Below are 21,185 nucleotides of genomic sequence, written 5' to 3' on the forward strand. Positions count from 1 at the left end.
AAGCTGGTACTCCTACTCTTTTCTCTCTGAATGAAGATTGAGCTTTGCCCAGACTGCAAATCCTTCCTCTGTCCAATATCTGTGAGTCCGGCATTCCCTTTTCTCGCCCCTTTTTCCATTTCTTTTTCATTCTGGGGTTCAATTGATGACTTGCAGTAACTGAAAGGGAGTGAATTCGGGAGGGGACAGACTCTGGAAATGTTGGTCCAAGTTTGTGTCAGTTGGCAAAATAGACAGGCAGGAGGCTGGAAGAACACAGCAAGCCAGGCAGCATCAGGAGTTGGAGAAGTCGACGTTTCGGGTGTAACCCTTCTTCAAGACTGGGATGGGTGTGGGGGGAGATGCAGATAAAGATAGTCTTGAAACGCCCACCCTCGGGAAAGGACTCCTCATGATTTTATAAATCTCTATAAGGTCACCTCTCAACCTCCTGTGCTTCAGTGAAAAAGAGTGTGGTGCTAGAAAAGCACAGCAGGTCAGGCAGCATCCGAGGAGCAGGTAAATGGATATTTTGAGCATAAGCCCTTCTTCAGCCCTGACCTGCTGTGCTTTTGCAGGACCACACTCTCGACTCTGATCTCCAGCATCTGCAGTCCTCATTTTCTTCCAGTGAAAAAGTCCCAGCCTATTCACCTATGTGCAGGTGGATTCATGTCCAGTTATGATCTGTTCAATGCTGGTGCAGGCTCGAAAGACCAAATGGCCTACTCCTCCCAATTCTCTTCCAGGACATCAACAGGCCGTAAGACATGGAAGCAAAAATTATGTCATTCAGCCCATTGGGTCTGCTCCACCGTTTAATCATGGCTGATGAGTTTCTCAACCTCATTCTTCAAGTTTCTCCCTGTAACTCTTGATACTCAAGAACCTATCTATCTCAGTCTTAAATATCCTCAATGACCTCAGCCTTCTGCGGCAGTGAATTCCATAGATTCCTCACTCTCTGACTGAAGAAGTTACTCTTTACCTCCGTTCTAAAAGGTCTTCCATTTACTCTAAGGCTGTGTCTTCGGGTCCTAGTCTCTCCTCCCAAAGGAAGCATCTTGCCAGCATCCACTCTGTACAGGCCGTTCAGGATTCTGTACGTTTCAATTAGATCCCCACCGAGTGTGGGCCTGTTAATGAGCCTGAACCAGACCCTTCAGGATGAGGTATGGCAGGGATTAGGTTCAGCAAAGTGAGAATGGAGGGGGAGTGGTTCGGATGGAGATTTTCAGCTCTTTGGGAATGAGTGAGGAAAGAAAGTTTGATATAAAATAGAATTGATTGGATGGACTGATGTCCCGAGGAGTTAGAGATGGAGTTTAATTTAGAGAAATGTGAGGTGTTGCATTTTGGTCAAGCAATCCAGGCAGGACTGACTCAGGTAAGGGGAGTGTTGCAGAACAGAGACCTTGGAGTGCAGGTTCAGAATTCCTTAAAAGCGGAATTTCTGGAAGATACAATAGTGAAGAAGGCATTTGGTATGCTTTCCTTTATTGGTCAAAGCATTGAGTATAGGAGTTGAGAGGTCATGTTGCGTTGTACAGGACATTGGTTACGCTCTTTTTGTGTTCAGTTCTGGCCTCCCTGCTATAGGAAAGATGTTGTGAAACTTTGAAAGGGGTCAGAAAAGATTCACAAAGCTGTTGCGAGAATTGGAGGGTTTGAGGTACAGAGACAGAGTTATTTTCTCCAGAACTTCGGAGGCTGAGGGATGCTGTTATGGACATTCATAAGGGGCATGGATAGCATGAATATCCAGGGTCTTTTCCCCAGGGTAATCCAAAACTAGAGGGCATATGTTTGAGGTGAGAGGGGAATGATTTAAAAGAGCCCCGAGGGGCAACTTTTTTACGCAGAGAGTGGTGCATGCGTGGAACAAGCCGCCAGAGTAGTGGAGGCTGGTACAATGACAACATTTAAAAGGCTTCTAGGAGAAAGTGAGAACTGCAGGTGCTGGAGATCGGAGCTGAAAATGTGTTGCTGGAAAAGCGCAGCAGGTCAGGCAGCATCCAAGGAGCAGGAGAGTCAACGTTTTGGGCATGACCCCTTCTTTCCTGAAGAAACGTCGATTCTCCTGCTCCTTGGATGCTGCCTGACCTGCTGCGCTTTTCCAGCAACACATTTTCAGCTCTGACTCCAGCATCTGCAGTCCTCACTTTCTCCTAGAAGGCACAAAGTGTACTCATAGTAGGGAATCAAACAAGAAAAATGAAACAACTGGCACAATGCGGAAGTGGCCCTACCAGTTTGAGTGAAACTGCCTCCCTCTGGGCAACTCTTCATCCTGAGATGGAGAGAGAGGGGAGTGGGGGGAAATCTGTTCACTTGTAGCAAATGGAGTGAATCCAGGGAGGGAGCAGACTCTACAAACTCAGGTATGTGTCTTAATCACCCGATGGAGGAGGAACGGAAGGATGGGGTGGGGCTATTTTTCCCAGCACGCCAGAGACTGAGGGGTGACATTATAGACTTTTATAAAATTGAGGGTCATAGATAGGGTCAAGAAACAAGGTCTTTTCTTTGGGATGGGCGAGTCCAGAACTCAAGGGGAATAGGTTTAGGGTGAGGGTAGGGGGAGATGTAAAAGAGACCTCAGTGGCAACTTTTTCACACTGAGTGTGGTGTGTGTATAGAATCAGCTGCCAGAGGAAGTGGTGAAGGCTGGTACAATTATAACAGTTAAAAGGCACCTGGGTGGGCGTATGAATACATCGAGATGTACAGCACAGAAACAGACCCTTCGGTCCAACTCATCCATGCTGACCAGATAGTCAACCTAATTTAGTCCCACCTGCCAGCCAAGTTATGGCAAATGTGATATGACTGTATGACTCTAATTGTTCATCGATGAACGCAGAACTGTGGTTGTGAAGACTGGACTGTCAGAGCAGATTTCAAGAATGTTTTGACTGGAGTGTGTTGGTGTTAATGCCTTGAAGTTTCATATTGCTCCCACCTTCCTGGGGATGTTAACCATTTCATGTCTGGTTGTTCCTCAAGACGCTGAATTGCAGGTTCACCCTGAATTGTCATACTTTGTTTTTTGCTTCCCAAGATCAGGCCTGCTCACTGTCAGCAGTAACCCCACTGGTTCTCACCTACCACCCCACCAACCTCCATACACATCGTATCATCTGTCATCATTTCCGCCACCTCCAAACGGACCCCACCACCAGGGATATATTTCCCTCCCCTCCCCTATCAGCGTTCCAAAAAGACCACTCCCTCAGTGACTCCCTCGTCAGGTCCACACCCCCCACCAACCCGACCTCCACTCCCGGCACCTTCCCCTGCAACCGCAAGAAATGCAAAACTTGCGCCCACACCTCCTCCCTTACTTCTCTCCAAGGCCCCAAAGGATCCTTCCATATCCGCCACAAATTCACCTATACCTCCACACACATCATTTATTGCATCCGCTGCACCCGATGTGGCCTCCTCTATACTGGGGAGACGGGCTGCCTACTTGCGGAACGTTTCAGAGAACACCTCTGGGACACCCGGACCAACCAACCCAACCACCCAATGGCTCAACACTTTAACTCCCCCTCCCACTCCACCAAGGACATGCAGGTACTTGGACTCCTCCATCGCCAGACCATAACAACACGACGGTTAGAGGAAGAGTGCCTCATGTTCCGCCTAGGAACCCTCCAACCACAAGGGATGAACTCAGATTTCTCCAGTTTCCTCATTTCCCCTCCCCCCATCTTGTCTCAGTCAAATCCTTCGAACTCAGCACCGCCCTCCTAACCTGCAATCTTCTTCCTGACCTCTCCGCCCCCACCCCACTCCGGTCTATTACCCTCACCTTGACTTCCTTCCACCTATCGCATCTCCATCGCCCCTCCCCCAAGTCCCTCCTCCCTACCTTTTATCTTAGCCTGCTGGACACATTTTCCTCATTCCTGAAGAAGGGCTTATGCCCGAAACGTCGAATCTCCTGTTCCTTGGATGCTGCCTGACCTGCTGCGCTTTTCCATCAACACATTTTCAGCTCTGATCTCCAGCATCTGCAGACCTCACTCTCAGCAGTAGCCCAATGTTGTGAAAGATATTAACTTTCAGGTGGAGTTACTCAAAATGCAGCGAGATGTCAGTCTTGATGTTTTTACTTTTCTGAATCAGCACCTTCAGGAGAATTAGTTACAGAGGAATGAGAACAGAGGGGGAGAGAGTGCTTTCAATTTTGTGGAATAACAAAAGAAAAGACTGTTCCGCAGAAAGTAGAATTGCTTGTTCTGAATTTCTACCCTGGACTGACAGTGATGACTTTTGAAATCTCTTTTTGCAGAATATTTGAAGATCTGAAGACAGAAATTTCAAAATGAACAGATGAGGGCTTATGTCTGAAACGTTGACTTTCCTGCTCATTGGATGCTGCCTGACCTGCTTGTCTTTTCCAGCGTTGCACCTTTCAACACTGACTCTCCAGTGTCTGCAGTCAATGTCTGACAGTCACTCAATCCATCGGGACCGCAACAATTTTCGACTATGACTCTGTGAGAAGGAGCAAAGCTTTTTGGTTCCAGTTTGAGTACGTTTTCAGCATCAGTGAGTCTGGATGAGAGACCCTACACTGACTGTGGAGAGTGTAACAACTATACAGCCTGGAAAAAGGAATTCACAGCAGGGAGGGACTGTATACATGTTTGTGTGCAGCTGAATCTTTGGCCATGGAGAAATCCAAGGAATCCCACCCTGTGGAGAAACCATGGAAGTGTGGCAACTGTGGGAAAGGCTTTTATTCCCCATCTGCCTTGGAGACTCATCGGCGCAGCCACACCGGGGAGAGGCCATTCTCCTGTCCTGTCTGCAGGAAGGGCTTCAGCTGTTCCTCTGCCGTGCTGACCCACCGGCGGGTCCACACTGGGGAGAGGCCCTTCAGCTGCCCTGAGTGTGGGAAGGCCTTCAGCAATTCCTCCGACCTGCTGACACCAAGGAGTGGCCCTTCAGCTGTGTCATATGTGAGAAGGCCTTCAGCAATTCCTCCACCCTGCTGACCCACCGGTGGGTCCACACGGGGGAGTGGCCATTCATCTGCTCTCAATGCAGGAAGGGCTTCACCCGCGAGTTCATGTGCCATCACAAGGGAATTGAAGGAGCAACGGCTGAGTGCCATTATGAACTGGACTATCCACCTAGTTCCGGGGATTCCTGGGTTTGAATCCCAACATGGCAGATGGCGGAATTGGAATTTGGTTAGAAATCTGGAGTTAGCATCTAACTATGAAACTACTTTCGCTGGGGCTGTGGATCCAATTACAAAGGGGCAACTCGGCCACCAGTAGTAAAGAACGTGAAGTGGGTGTGTGTGTGTGGGATAGTGTGCATGCTTTAACCTTGAGCTGTATAAAAAGCAGCTACTTTTTCTATGACTTTTTGTGGGGGGATCTGAAGCTGTAACAAAGTTGGGTCACAATAAAGGGTTACCTGAACTTACCACTGGGCTCAGACTCTCATTAAAGGCTTTGAGCTCCAAGAGGATTTTGTTTTAAAGCTGCTCATTTCTTTCAGCCTCCTGCACTAAGTTTCCAGTGTCGTGCATCAGAAGGAATAGCTAGTACTGTTAGAAATAGTAAATTTTTCGGGAATGCAGAGTGCGTCGTTTCATTGGCCTTATAAAGTGGAGTGGCAGCACCGGGAGGTGTGGGCTGTGTTCACTAGAAACCATGTGGAGGTGCTGGTATTGGACTGGGGTGGATAAAGTTAAAAATCTCACAACACCAGGTTATAATCCAGTAGGTTTATTTGGAAGCACTAACTTTTGGAGTGCTGCTCCTTCATCGGGTAGCTGTGGAGCAGGATCATAAGACACAGAATTTATCACAAAAGATCACAGTGTCATGCAATTGAGAAGATATATTGAACAAACCTAGATTGCTGATAAGTCTTTCATCTGTTAGAGTGGGTTGCAGATTTCGGATCATTAACATGTAAGTCCTAAGTTAAAAATCACACAACACCAGGTTATAGTCCAACAGGTTTAATTGGAAGCACACGAGCTTTCAGAGCATCGTTCCTTCATCATGTGATTGTGGAAGGCTCGATCGTAACAATCAACCAATCAATTTTTCAATGTATAATTTCAGTTACATCACACTGCAAATTTTTGCTATAAATTCTGTGTTACGTTTGAGCCCTCCACAATCACCTGATGAAGGAGCGATGCTCCAAAAGCTAGTGTGCTTCCAATTAAACCTGTTGGACTATAACCTGGTGTTGTGTGATTTTTAACTTTGTACACCCCAGTCCAACACTGGCATCTCCAAATCATGTAAGTCCTAGAACACCTTATAAGTCATACTCTCGAGATGACTTAAGTTTTTATATAAAAAAGGGACATCTCAGCTCAAACAATGCATGTAAGGTGTGAGGTTCAAGTATGTCAGTATCCCAATCATGAATCAGACTGGTTCTATTTCCAAAGTAGGAATTTATAAGTAGTACTTGGATTGACTGCCTGCAGACTGTGTGCTTTTTGAGCAAAATTGAAAGTATCTGCAAATATAATTCTGCCAATACAAATTCTCTCCATAGAGTTACGTGTGTGTGTGTGTACATGAGAGAGTGTGGTTGTGTGCACGTGAGTTTGTGCGTGAGAGTGCACATAAGATTGTGTGCGTGCTTGGTAAATTGAGTGTGATGGAGTGTAAGTCTGTTAGAGAGTTGGGGGGGTGTGTCTAAGAGAGAACGTGTGTATGAGAGAGGTATGAATAAAAGTAAGGGGTTGCATTTTGCTGAAAGGAAGGAAGGGCAGGACTTGTACAGTAAATGTTGGGGCCTTGGGACATATTGCAAAACAGAGAGACATGGGGGAATGTGTTCAGGTACATAGTTCTTTGAAAGTTGCATCACTGGTTAACATAGTGTTTAAGAAGGCATTTAGCACCATTGCCTTCACTGTTCACACCATTGAGTATAAGACTTGGGACATCATGTTAAGATTGTACAGGATGTTGGTGAGGCCACTTTCCAGGTACTGAGTATAGTTCTGGTGGCCCTGTAATAGAATCCTTCCTATTAGAGAGAGTTCGGTAAATATTTACTAGGATGTTGCCAGGACTGGAGGGTTTGAGTTGGAAGGAGAGGCTGGGACCTTTTACAATGGATGCAAATGTGTTGCTGGTCAAAGCACAGCAGGCCAGGCAGCATCTCAGGAATAGATGCTGCCTGGCCTGCTGTGCTTTGACCAGCAACACATTTGCAGCTGTGATCTCCAGCATTTGCAGACCTCATTTTTTACCCTTTTACAATGGAGCACAGGAGGGTGACCTCATTGAGATTTATAAAATCATGAGGAATGGAGGTAAGGTGAATAGCAAAGGGCTCTGCCTTAGCATAGCAGAGCTCAAAACTAGGGTTTTTTTTAAGGTGAGAGCAACGTTTTGACAAGAGGGTGGTTTGCATATGGAATGAACTTGCTGAGGAAGTGGTAGATGCAAATGTAGATATAGTTACAAGGTTTAAAGACATTTGGATGAGTACATGAATAGAAAGGTTTAAGAGGGATATGGGCCAAATGCAGGCAAGTGAGACTAGTTTAGTTTGGGAATCCAGGTCTGCATGGATGAGTTGGACCGAAGAGTCTGTTTCTGTATTGTATACCTCTATGAACCAGAAGTGACCTTTTGAAATCAGTAGAATTCTGAAAGGGGCCTGACATGATAGATGCAGATAAAATGCTTCTTTGTGGGGGGTGTCATAGAATGCCAACAATATGGAAGTATGCCATTCAGCCCATCTTTTCCACACTGGCCCTCCGAAAACCATCCCATCAGCTCCTTACTCCGTATTTCCCATGGCTAACCCATCCTAACCTGCACGTCCCTGGGCACGATGGGTAAGTTAGTATGGTCAATCCACTTTAACCCACATCCTTACCTATAAATTACCTTCTCAAGAATGTAATTTAAACACAGAGCTTTTCTAAGAAAATGTCTGTTTGGTTCAGCATTGGGGCATAGAGTTCACACCTATTGTCTCTTAAAGGGATATTTCTGCTAATATATAGGGCAACGTTTCTTTGAATTGTCGATTAATTTAGATAAGACTGCGTTACTTTGCATATTGAGATATCCTTCTGAATGTGTCCACACTCGTTTGAAATATAATCGTCTCCATTTAAATTCTTTATTTGCAGAAGTAGCCCGTTAAGATGTCCATGTCCCTTTAAAATGCACATTTCCCCCTTTAGATTTGACGATGTTTTGTTATTCTGTCGGAATATCTGTTTAAATGGAGCCGTGAGCTTTCCCAATGTAGACGGGGCTCCTCGAAACGTGGCAGTGTCCCCCCTGCAGCTGCAGAGCGAGACAGGAGAGTTTGTTTTTGTGAATGAGCAGTTGTAGCGCGAGGTGGCTGTTGCTTGGTGACGGTGAGGCTCCCCCGGCCCCGCCCATCCCCCCGTGCAGACGTCACGCGGGGGTGAAGGCGGTTGGGAGGAGAAGTCGCTCGAGCGGGGAAGCGGCGGCCGTTAGGAAAATGGCGCCGTGCGGCCCGGGGCAGACCCCCGTCATTGGTCACCGCCGCCTTCCTGGCGCAGCTGCTGTGTCACGGCCACACCGGCCGGCTGTACAGCAGGCAGGAGCCGGTGACCATTCTGGAGGCGGATGGGGTTAAGGCCCTGTTTGGGAACTGGTCGGCCGCCTGGGTGGTGGAGTTCTACTGGTCGTGGGGCGGCCCCTGTGTCAACTATGGGGCCACCTGGAAGGTACTGGGCCCGGGAGGTGAAAGGTGAGGCAGGTTGTGGGGGGGACGGAGGGGAAGGAATGTGGGGCCTGTCCTGTCATAGTCACATTTTACACTCACTTTCCATCTGCTTTTACTGGCGCTTGTGCTGTTTACCCTCACTCTTTTCTTAAAAAAAAATTTGTTTTTTTTAACCCTTGCTGTTACTTGCGTAATTGCTGAGGCGAGTATGGAAATACTAGTGAAGGAGATTATGCACCAGCATGTGTGTTCCTCAGTCATTGAGGGGCAGGACCTGCTGAGAATGTGGTGTACTAAGCCTTGTTAACATGGATATAGTTTGTTACTTGTCAAAGTATACTTTTTATTATTTAGACTCTCAGATGTACAGCATGGAAACAGACCCTTCGGTCCAACCCGTCCATGCGAACCAGGTATCCTAAATGAATTAAGTCCCATTTATCAGCACTTGGCTCATCTCCTCTAACCCCTCCCTATTCATATACCCATCCAGATGCCTTTTAAAGGCTCCTCCACTTCCTCTGGCAGCTCATTCCATACACTCACCACCCCCCACCCCCCGCTCTCACCCTAAACCTATGCCCTCTAGTTCTGAACTTCACCCCTACACTAGGAAAAAGACATAAAGTGCCATCGTGCCAGAGTCTGAGCCAGACAAAATGCAAAAGCAATAAAATGTCGAGCCACATGGGGGAAAAATATTGTGGTTCTACCCTTTTTTTTCCTCCAATTGCATTTGGACACTTAAAATCTGTTTAAAAACACCAGCTTGCCACAGAGCATATTGTGGAGGAGAAAGTGAGGACTGCAGATGCAGGAGTACCAGAGTTGAAAAATGTGCTGGAAAAACACAGCAGGCCAGGCAGCATCCGAGAAGCAGGAGAATCGACATTTCGAGCATAAGCCCTCCTGAAGATCCTCCTGCTCCTCGGATGCTACCTGGCCTGCTGTGTTTTTCCAGCACCACATTTTTCAACAGAGCATATTGTGTCTGCCTCTCGGTGTGAACAAGCAGCATGCGTGTTTGCTGATGTCATCAAAACATTGCGCCTGCTCCTTGCTGTTGGCAGAAAAGATGACACCGCTTATCTCTGTTCCTAAAGATCTCCCCATTACTCTTAAAGTTGTGCCCTCTGGTCCTACCAATGGAAACATCTTCCCAATGTCATTGCACTGTGGGGATGAAGTCCTACCCTATCCAGTCATTTCTGCTGGTGAGACTAGGCCCCAATGTTAGGGGGAGTAGCTTTTGGGCAGAGATAAGAAGGAACTGCTTTTCCCAGAGAGCAGTGAATCTATGGAATTCTCTGCCCAAGGAAGCAGTAGAGGCAGCTTCATTAAGTATATTCAAGACACAGTTGGATGGGTTTTTGCATGGCAGGAGAACTAAGGGATTACTTGGCAATGCAAGGAGGAGGATCTGAGACGGTGGATAGATCAGTCATGATTTTAATGAATGACGGAGTAGGCTCACTTGTAGAAACTGAAGTGAATCGAGGGAGGGGGCGAGAGAGAGGGGTGGGAGGAAATCTGTTCACTTGTAGCAACTGAAGTGAATCCTACGAACTCAGGTATGTGTCTTAATTACCTGGGTGAGGAGAGATGGAACGACAGGGTGGGACTGTTTCTCCATTGTGCCAGAGTCTGACGGGTGACGTTATAGACTTTTATAAAATCACAAGGGGCATGGATAGGATAAATAGACATGGTGTTTTCCTTTGGATGGGGGAGTCCAGAACTAAAGGGTAATAGGTTCAGCGTTGAATGTGGTACTAGAAAAGCAGAGCAAGTCAAGCAGGAAAACCGATGTTTTGGGCAAAAGCCTTCATCAGGAAAGAGTGTGTGCGTTAGTTTGTGCATGTGAGTGTGTTTGCATCTGTGCATTCTTGGTAAAGTGTGATTGTAATGAAGTATGAGCATGTGAGAGGGTGTGTGTGTCTGAGAGAGGGGTATGCATAAAAGCAAGGGGTCGCGTTTTGCTAAAATAAAGAAGGGCAAGACTTGTACAGGTAATGGTAGGGCACTGGGTCATGTTCAGGTTCATTGTTCTTGAAAGTTACATCTCTGGTAGTCAGGGTGGTGAATAAGATATTTAGCACACTTCCCTTCATTGTTCACACTGTTGAGTATAGGATTTGGGACATGTTAAGGTTGTATAGAATGTTGATAAGGCCACTTTTAGAGTACTGAGTGCAGTTCTGGTCGCCCTGTAGTAGGAAGAATGCTATGAGAGAGGGTTTGGTAAAGATTTACCAGGACATTGCCAGGAGGGTTTGAGTTAGAGGGAGAGGCTGGACTCTGAAAAAGCTGGTGCAGGTCTATGTCTCAAACACATGGCAAATGGAGTACCACAGCGTGAAGTTATAGCCTTTGTTGTGAAAAGAAAACAGAAAGGCGGTGTATTGCGAATTGGAGAAAGTGAGGACTGCAAATGCTGGAGATCAGTGTCGAAACGTATAGCGCTGGCAAAGCACAGCAGGTCAGGCAGCGTCCGAGGAGCAAGAGATTTGACGTTTCGGGCACAAGCCCTTCATTAGGAATGATGTGTGGATGTACAAAGGGGCCTCAGTGTACTTCTACACCAGTCACTGCCAGTTGTCAGACAGATGCAGCAAGCAATCAGCAAGGCAAGTAGTATATTAGCAAGAGGAATGGAATTCAGAAGTGGGGATGTCTTCCTGCAGGTGAATATATTCAAAGCTGAGTTCATCTGATTTTGAAGAACAGAGAAGTGGATGGTTATTGTGGAAGGCAAGAAAATAGTTTTAAGACCATTATAGACAAGTTAGTCATACAGCACAGAAACAGACCCTTGAGTCCAACTAGTCCATGCCGACTATATCCACAGACTAAACTAGTCCCACCTAGTTTGGTCCATAACCCCTTGAACCTTTCCTATTCACGTACTTATCCAAACATCTTTTAAATATTGTTACTGTACCTGCATCTACCACTTCCTCTGGACATTGTGGGTGGCACAGTGGTTAGCACTGCTGCCTCATAGCGTCTGAGACCCGGGTTCAATTCCCGACTCAGGCGACTGACTGTGTGGAGTTTGCACGTTCTCCCCGTGTCTGCGTGGGTTTCCTCCGGGTGCTCCGGTTTCCTCCCACAGTCCAAAGATGTGCGCGTCAGGTGAATTGGCCATGCTAAATTGCACGTAGTGTTAGGTAAGGGGTAAATGTAGGGGTATGGGTGGGTTGGTGTGGACTTGTTGGCCGAAGGGCCTGTTTCCACACTGTAAGTAATCTAATCTAATCTGTAAGTAATCTAATTCATTCCACACACAAACCACTCTGTGAAAAAGGTGCTCCTCATGTCTTTAAAATCATTCTACTCTTACTTTAAGAGTTTGCTGCCTCATCTTGAAATGACACCTGCCATTCACCTCACCTATACCCCTCATGATTTTTTTACCTCTAAGCTCACCTCTCAGCCTCCAATGCTTCAGTGAAAAAAGTCCCAGCCTCTGCACCTAGATATAGGGAGATCTATATCCATTTGTGATCTGTTCAAAGCTGGTGCAGGCTTGAAAGTCCAAATGGCAAACTTCTGCTCCCAATTCTCACTCTGTGTCCAGAACAGCAAGACATAGGAGCAGAAAGTAGGCCATTCAGCCCATCAGGTCTGCTCATACTATTCAATCACAGCTGATAAGTTTCTGAGCCCCATTCTCCTGCTTTCTTCCCCTAACCCTTGATCCCCTTGATATTTAAGAACCTAGCTATCTCAATCTTAAATATCCTCAGTGACCTGGCCTCCACACCCTTCTGTGCCAATGAATTCCATAGATTTACCACTCTCTAGCTGAAGAAGTTTCTCCTTATCTCCATTCTAAAATGTCTTCCCTTTACTCTAAAGCTGTGCGCTCGGTCTTAGTTTCTCCTACCAAAGTAAACATTTTCCCAGCATCCACTCTGTCCAGGCCGTTCAGTATTATATATGTTTCAATTAGATCTCCCCTGAGTGTGGGCCAATTAATCAGCACAAACCAGACCCTTCAGGGTGAGGTGCAGCTGGGATTAGGTTCAGCAAAGTGAGATGTGGGATGAAGATTTTCACCTTCTGGGGTATCAGAGAGGAAAGAGAGTTCACTATAAATTAGAATTGATTGGATGGGCTGATGGGCCAAGGAGTGGCAAATGGAGTTGAATTTGGAGAAATGTGAGGTCGTGCATTTTGGTCAAGCAATGCAGGCAGGACTTACACAGGGGGAGTGTCGCCGAAGAGACACCATGAAGTGCAGGTTCATAGTTCCTTGAAAGTGGAGTTGCAGGTAGACAGGATAGTGAAGATGATGTTTGGTATGCTTTTCTCTATTGGTCAGAGCATTGAGTGAAAGAGTTGTGAGGTCATGCTGCGGCAACACAGGACCTTGGTTAGGCCACTTTTGGAATATCGAGTAATTCTGGTCTCCGTCCTATGGAAGGATGTTGTGAAACTTGAAAGGGTTTGGAAAAGGTTTATAAATCTGGTGCCAGAGTTGGCAGGTTTGAACGAGAGAGAGAGGCTGAATAGGCTGGGGCTGTTTTCCCTGTAGTGTCGGAGGCTGAGGGGTGACATTATATCAGTTTATAAGGGGCATGCAAACAGGTGATTAGCCAAGGTCTTTTCCTCAGGTCAGCGATTCCAAAACTAGAGGGCAGAGGTTTGAGCTGAGAGGGCAAAGATTTAAAAGGGAGCCGAGGGGCCACTTTTTCACACAGTGCTGCATGAATGGAACGAGCTGACAGAGGAAGTGGTGGAGACTGGTACAATTATGACACTTAAATAGCATCTGGATGGGTACATGAACAGGAAGGGTTTTGAGGAATACGGGCCACATGCTGGCAAATGGGAATAGATTTTGGATATATGGTTGGCACGGACAAGTTGGGCCAAAGGGTCTATTTTCTTGGTGTATGACTCTAATTGTCTTCGGTGAAAACAGAAGTATGGTTGTGAAGACTGGACTTTCAGAGCAGCTTTCAAAGATGTTTTGCCCTTACTGGGACTGGAAGAAGTTACAATGAAATCTTTCATTTGTGAGACAGCAAGCAACTAAGTGAGTACATCTGGGATTTTGGTGGAAAGTGGGAATTCATTGCACTGTGGGGATGAAGCCCTACCCTATCCAGTCATTTCTAGGCCTCAAACTTAGGGGAGTCAGTTTAGGACAGAGATGAGGAGGAGGAAGTGAGGACTGCTGCTTTTCCCAGAGAGTAGTGTACCTGCCCAAAGAAGCAGGCTCCAATATGCCCCGGTCCTAATTCTTCGGCATGACGTACTCGTGAATGTAAACTTTGAAGTGTTTTGGTTAACTGCAAATATTTCCCACTTGTCCAAAGCTATAGTGACAGCTCCTTCAGTCATTTGGATGGTTTTGATTCATCTACTCTTATTAGACAATATTCATAACAATGTACGTGAGGTGATTCTATAAAAGCAAGTTGTAGACAAGTAAAAAACGGCCAACCCCGCAAGGAAGTGGTTAACAAACACAGGGTATCCCTCTTAGAGCACGCAGCTTGTTTGTTTACAAATTAAACATGCTTCAGCTCTTTTCCTTGCTGCTTTCCGAAAATCTGGGTGCCACCATGTTTGTAAGTGTGTACAATAATGTACGTAATCAACTGAAATAGGCAGCAGCTAAGAATGAACACAAAGAATGAGCAGGGGTCACCCACATTTTGGTTTGAGTATTGAGGGAGTACCCTTTTTGAGGCCATATTTGTGTACTTCAGCAGGGGTTTCCCCTGTGATTTCAGTACCATACCCAGGCAAATGTGCATTTAAACCCGATTATGAAATGTTAACCTTTCTGCAAACTTCTGTCTGTGTGTCTCTCTGTAACATTCTCCAACTTTCTTCATATCTCAGTTTGTCAGCTTTTGTTTGTTCCTTCCTTCCAAGGGTAATGAAGCGCATAGTTTCCAGAACAGTCAAAGTTAGGGAGTTAAACCTCATAAATTCTGGCTGTGACACATAGCTGCCTAACCAAGTGTGCAAACTCTAAATACCAGTCAGCTGTTCCATTTGCAAATCGAACACTGTTTTCAAGGCAAGTTTTTCGCGTCTCTGCATTGAATCCACCACCCAGCGGAAATACAACAGAGTCTTTCATAGTTGCCCAATGTGTCCTGTATGCCAAATTCATTCAAGTCTGGACGTCCTGAAGTGAGCAATTATACTTCAGCCAATTTAAACTAATGTTGGGCACTTGAACAGATCAGGGGCATTTTGAAGCATGCTGCGAACCTCAGTGTGGGTCCAGGGCTTATCAAATAGGGTTTCCCCTGTCATAACCCTGGGGCAAGCAAATTCTTTATTGTTAATTTTGTAAAGCGTAAGTGCTCTCAGCACCATTACATCCGGACGCTAGGACCCTGTTGTGTACTCGCATTAGTATCTTGTGGCTGAGTAGCGAGAATTGTATCAGCATTTCTAATAGCACTTTTGTCCCTGGCCAGCTTTCCTTTTCCTTTGGACACAACAAAAGCAGCAACCACCCTCTATATTTAATCTCTCAAAGGATATCGACCAGTGACTCCTGCTTGACTCGACACTTGTGGAGGATGGAAGTAAAGTCCCATGCAAGGAAAGAATTTGTTTATCAGGGAGCAGTACAGTTGCAAGGCCAACAGTCTCTGCTGAGCCTGGGAAACATAAGCTTTAGCAAGTAGGCACTAAGATGAGATTCAAAATGGTTTCCAGACTTTAATACGTGACAAAATGGCTGACCCAAATCTAACAACTCCCCCATATCATCGCAGGGAATAAAACAAGAAAAATGAAACAAAATTAGAAATAGATTGGTGATCGTGCTGAATGTTTGTTTGTTCATTAGGAAGTAAACCAGAAATTGGGGTCTCCCAGGATTCTTATGGTGCCTACTTGAGGAATTCTCTCTCTCTCTCTTATATCTAACTATTAGTACCCAGCTAAGATTTACTACAATATTTATGTCAACAGAAATAGACGTAGAGACATACAACACTGATGTAGACTTTTTCTCTCTGTCATGCATATACGCGCTCAGAAGTTCATGGGAGTGAATGTGTATTTGCAGAGTTAAAAATCTCACAACACCAGGTTATTGTCCAACAGGTTTAATTGGAAACATTAGCTTTCAGAGTGCAGCTCCTTCATCAGGGGATTGTGGAATATAAGATTGTAAGACACAGAATTTATAGCAACAGTTACAGTATGATGTAACTGAAATTATATATCGAAAAAGACCTGGAATGTTTGTTAAGTCTCTCATCTGTTCGAATGACCATGTTAGTTTCAGTTCTTCCATATGGAAATGACAAAACTTTTTTTAATAGTTAAATTCTCAAGTGAACTTTACCAATTGGTGTCGTATCAGCCCAGATAATTTATTGAAGGTGTGAGCTCCCCTGTGTGAGGTTGTCTGTGCCATAATGGTTAGACTGGTTTACAGAATCTTGGATGGAATCATGCAGTTTTTGAGCAAAGTAAGATGTAATTCTGCAAGTATAAATTCACCCAACAAACTTGTGCGCACATGTGTGCAGATGTATATTTGCAGATACATTCTATTTTGCTTTAAAAAATGCACAATCTGCAGGCAGTCAATACTTGTAATAGTTTGTAAATTCCACTTTGGAAATAGAACCAGTCTGACTCAAGATTGGGACACAGACAGACTCTGACCTCAACCTTTGATGCATTGTCTGAGCTGAGATGTCACCTTTTGCTGTAAAACCTTTTTATCTCAAGAAGGTGACAACAAGAAGTTTTGGGGTTTACATTGTAATGATACCTGTACCATTCTAAAAGGTGAAAGACCTAACAATCCAGGTTGTTCAATATGCCATTTCAGTGGGAGGACGCTGTAATGTTTTGCTATAAATTGTCTTAGGATCTTATATTCCACAACCACCTGATGAAGAAGCAAAAGTTACTGCTTCCAAAGAAGCCTGCTGGACCACAACCTGGAGTTGTGATTTTAAACTTTGTCCAGGTTAAGGTGGATTGGTCATGCTTAGTTACCCATAGTGCCTAGGGATGTGCAGGTTAGGGTGCATTGGCTACGTTAAACTAGGCATAATGTCTAGGAATGTGCAGGGGAGGTGCATTACTCGGGATTAAATGTCGAGCAATGGGGACAGGGGAATGAATGTGGGTGGGTTACACTTGGGAAGGTCGGTGAGGCCGAGTGGCCTGCTTCCACACTGTAGGGATTATTTGTAGGGAAAAGGTTTGTGGAAACTGCCTCCCCTGCTGTTGCAAGGCAGCGCATGCGCAATGCGGCAGCCCGCAGACGCTCTCGCCCCGCCCCCATTATCGTCACTTATGTTCGCCCCGTCCCTCGCTCCTTTATGACGTCATAACGCGGAAGTTGCCCTGTCAGTTTCAAAGTGAATCGCTCTCCCTCTGAGCAACTCTTCATCCTGGGAGGGAGACAGAGATGGGAGGAGGGGAAATTGTTCACTTATAGCAACTGGAGTGAATCCAGGGAGGGAGCAGACTCCGCAAACCCAGGTATGTGTCTTAATTATCCGAGTGAGGAGGAACAGAAGGAACGACGTAGGGAAGGCGGAGGGGTAGATAGCTTTTCTGTTTTTATTTTTAAAATGCACAACTGCAACAGGTGCAAGCACAGCACGTGCAATATTCTTCTTTGCAGCTTGAAGCCGGTTTTGCATCCTCTTCTTCCTACGCCTTGGCTCCAGTACATTAAGCTTCCTTCCCTCATTCCCAGTTCCCCGCCGTAATGTCCACACTGACCCTCAAAAAATCGGTTTTGTGGAAAATGTGTGTAAGTATTGCTTCTGCAGAAGTCACATACTCAGAAGTCATAAAGACTCTGTGCAAAAGTGATAAGACTCAGTGTTGCGAAAGTAATACCACTCAGCTATGAAGTGGGGGAGGGAGGGTTGCACGCTAACAACAGGCCACAGACAGATGTGGTAAACAGATTAGATTAGCAGCTGCACAGAGCACTATAACTGTCATATTTCTCATCGATGTTCACTGAGCAAAAGGACAATATTGTAGAGGAGAAGAATGAGGTACGAGATATTAGACTAGAAAGGATTGAGGTTAGTTACGCACAGGTGTTATCCATTCTAGGAGGAGTGAAAGTAGACAAGTCCTCGGTCCAGATGGGATTTATCCAAGGATTCCCTGGGAAGCTAGGGAGAAGATAGCAAAGCCTTTGGCTTTGATATTTGAGTCGTTATTGTCTACGGGCATAGTACTTGAGGACCGGAGGATTGCAAATGTGCCCTTCAAGAAGGACAGCAGAGATGACCAAGGTGAGCCCGAGTTCTGTTACAGAAAAGGTTTTGGAAAGAATTATAAGAGATAAGATTTATAATTATCTAGCAAGCAACAATTTGATTTCAGATAGTCAACATGGTTTTGTCAAGGATTATAAAATCATGAGGGGCATGGATAGGGATAAATAGACAGAGTCTTTTCCCTGAATGGGTCATAGGTTTAGAATGAGGGTGAGATTTTAAATGAACTCTGTTCAGACCAAGTTAGCCATGCACAAGCCAATTTGTGCAGCTCCTTCAGCCATTTTGTCCTACCTCTCAGCTGCCCACATCCTCACTTCCTCCCTTTGATCAGACCACGATCACTGAAGGGAAGGCTGATCCAAACAAATATCCTTCAAGGTGTTCCAGCCATCAACATCCTCTAGAGCAGCACCATCATCTTCGCAGCTCATCTGGTCATATTTATCATCGCCATCAACAAATGTGGGTGAGCCATCAGATCACAAAAGGAGCAACTTCTGGGGCAAATCTATATCACTAAGGGACCTCATAAGCTTAGCAATTAAACACCTAACAATACCAATACTGACAAACAGAGGAAAATTATTCTGACATACATAGCTAAATTGATAAGCCAGTTGTACCAACAGCTCGATCCCCAACTGGTCCCTTCAAGGAACACCTGGATCTCGTCTTGTACCTTAGTAATATTGTCAGTGAGATCGGCAATGCCCATAATGCCGGGCTCGGACTCTCAATGAAAGCCCTCAAACTTTTTATTTTAAAGCTGCTCATTTCTTTCGGCCTCCTGCACTAAGTTTTTAATGTCGTGTATCAGATGGAGCAGTGAATGCTAGTATCGATAGAAATTGTGAATTTTTCAAAAGTGCAGAGTGCGTCGTTTCATCAGCATTATAAAGTTTACTGGCAGCACAGGGAACTGTGGGCTGTGTTCACTTAAAATGACGTGGAGGAGCCGGTGTTGGACTCGGGTGGGTAAAGTTCAAAATGTAACAATCCCAGGTTATAGTCCAACAGGTTTATTTGGAAGCACTACCTTTCAGAGTGCTGCTCCTTCATCAGGTGGTTGTGGGGAATAAGATCATGATAATTTATATGCAAAGGAGTCCAGTGTCACAAAGATCTAATACATTAAACAATTTTAGATTTAAATAGCATTCTCAAGAATGTAATTTAAATGCAGAGTTTTAACAAAAATGTCAGTCTGACTCGACATTGGGACCCAGACAGAATTCACAACTATTGTCAGAAAAGTTCTGCATTGAAATGACATTTGCCGCCACTACCCACAGGCCCCTGTGCGTTCTCGCCCCCGTCCATTGCCTTTCCCCACTGTGAATGACCTGGAAGCAGGTCACTCGGCCTAACGAGTCCACACTGACCTACCCACACCCTTTTTCCTACCCCTATTGCTCAACATTTACCCTCGACTAACGCACCTAACAGGGCACAGTCAATCTACCCTCACCTGCACATCCCTGGGTACTTTGGGTAATTTAGCATGGTCAATACACCCTCAACTGGACAAAGTTAAAAATTACACAACACTGGGTTATAGTTCAACAAGTTTACTTGGAAGGACTTCTATTTGGACTGCTGCTCCTTCATCAGGTGGTTGTGGAGAATAAGATCATAAGGCACAGAATTTATGAAAAAAACATTAGTGTCCTGCCACTGAAATGATACATTGACAAATCTAGATTGTTGAGTCTGTCATCTTTTAAATGGGTTGCAGTTATCATTAATGTAAAAACAGGAAGTAAGGCACCTTAGAGATAACATAAGGCTTTATAACAAAATGTGACATCTTAGCTCAGACAACGCATTAAAAGAGTGAGGTCAGAGTCTGTCTGTATCCCAATTTCAAGTCAGACTGGTTCTATTTCCAAAGTGTAATTTAAAAACATTACACGGATTGATTGCCTGCAGATTGTGCATTTTTTGAGCAAAGTAGAATGTATCTGCAAATATCATTCGGTAAATACAAATTGACCCCTTTGGACTTGTGTGTGCGCACATGTGCTCGTGAAAGAGAAAAAGTCTATATCAGTGCTGTATATCTTTGTCTATTTGATAACATATGCTTCATTTCTATTGATGTAAATATTGCTGTAAATCACTGCGGGCTTCTAATAGTTAGATGTAAGTGGGGCACTATCAGAATCCTGGGAGAGCTTCACTTCTGGTTTACATCCTAATGAAAAATCATTAAACCCAAGCACCTATTTATTTCTAACTTTGTTTCATTTTAACTTGGTTTCCTGCTATGACTACACTCTGTGTCTGGGTGGTTTAAAGGCTGGGAGACTGTGGGCTGGGTGTCAATGGACTGAATGATTTATTGTCCTGGACGGTGGAAAAGGCAGGTCAAAGCTTCAAGAAAAATCCAGCAGAGTTCAGAACAGACCGACATCATACTCTGGGAACAGGGAGATCAACAGAGGACAGAAATCAGGACCAGAAATCTGAGCTGACACCACACTACCCTGTGATCAGTGCTTTGATTAGCAGTGCCAACCCTCTACCTTTACCTAGCTTCACATTTAACCAAACCCTCAATATTCAGGATCCAATTTCTGCCATCCTGAAGGTATGTCTCTGTAAGGAGTCTCAGATCATAATTATTCTCTTCAATGTGTGCAGTCAATTCATTCACTTTTGTTACAATGCAGCACACATCCAGATACACTGTTTTTACTTTCAATTTTTGTGATCTTTAAAACCTAGTTTTGACTGCTGGTACATTTACTCTCCTTTTCCCTTTCTCTAGTTCTCAAGTTCATTTTCCACATCATTGCATTGCTCACTAGCCTTAATTTGGATTGGCCATGCTAAATTGTCCAGAATGTCCAGGGATGTGCAGGTTAGGTGGGTTAGCCATGGGAAATGCAGGGTTATAGTCTCGTAGTAAGAGAAGCAGGAGTAGGCCATTTGGCCCATCCAGCCTGCTCCACCATTCATTAAGATCATAGTTGATCTTTACAGCGTTTGAGCTCCTCCTTCCTGCATTATCCCAACTACCCTTTATTTCCCTATCATGCAAACACCCATCCAACTGTGTCTTGAATATACTTAATGAAGCTGTCTCTACTGCTTCCTTGGGCAGAGAATTCCATAGATTCACTACTTTCTGGGAAAAGTAGTTCCTCCTCATCTCTCTCCTAAATCCAGTCCTCCAAACCGTGTGGCCTAGTCTAATCCACCAGCAGAAATGACTGGATAGGGTAAGGCTTCATC

At 45.0% G+C, this 21,185-nt stretch overlaps 1 protein-coding gene and 1 long non-coding RNA gene across 2 annotated transcripts in view; both read left to right on the forward strand.

Annotated features, from left to right (window-relative positions):
• Positions 1-5,427, forward strand: LOC132807099 (uncharacterized). The gene is made up of 2 exons (XR_009641922.1): positions 1-81; positions 4,280-5,427. It is a non-coding gene; the product is annotated as an uncharacterized LOC132807099 (long non-coding RNA).
• Positions 5,428-8,403: 2,976 nt separating this feature from the next.
• LOC132807083 (zinc finger protein 91-like) overlaps positions 8,404-21,185 on the forward strand; it is a 71,137-nt gene continuing 58,355 nt past the window's right edge. Inside the window, exon 1 of the mRNA XM_060821385.1 lies at positions 8,404-8,721. The gene's annotated coding sequence lies outside the window, so the exon portion shown is untranslated. The remainder of the gene's footprint in view (positions 8,722-21,185) is intronic.

Source organism: Hemiscyllium ocellatum, assembly GCF_020745735.1.
Source record: "Hemiscyllium ocellatum isolate sHemOce1 chromosome 27 unlocalized genomic scaffold, sHemOce1.pat.X.cur. SUPER_27_unloc_1, whole genome shotgun sequence".
NCBI classification, from domain to species: Eukaryota; Metazoa; Chordata; class Chondrichthyes; order Orectolobiformes; family Hemiscylliidae; genus Hemiscyllium; species Hemiscyllium ocellatum.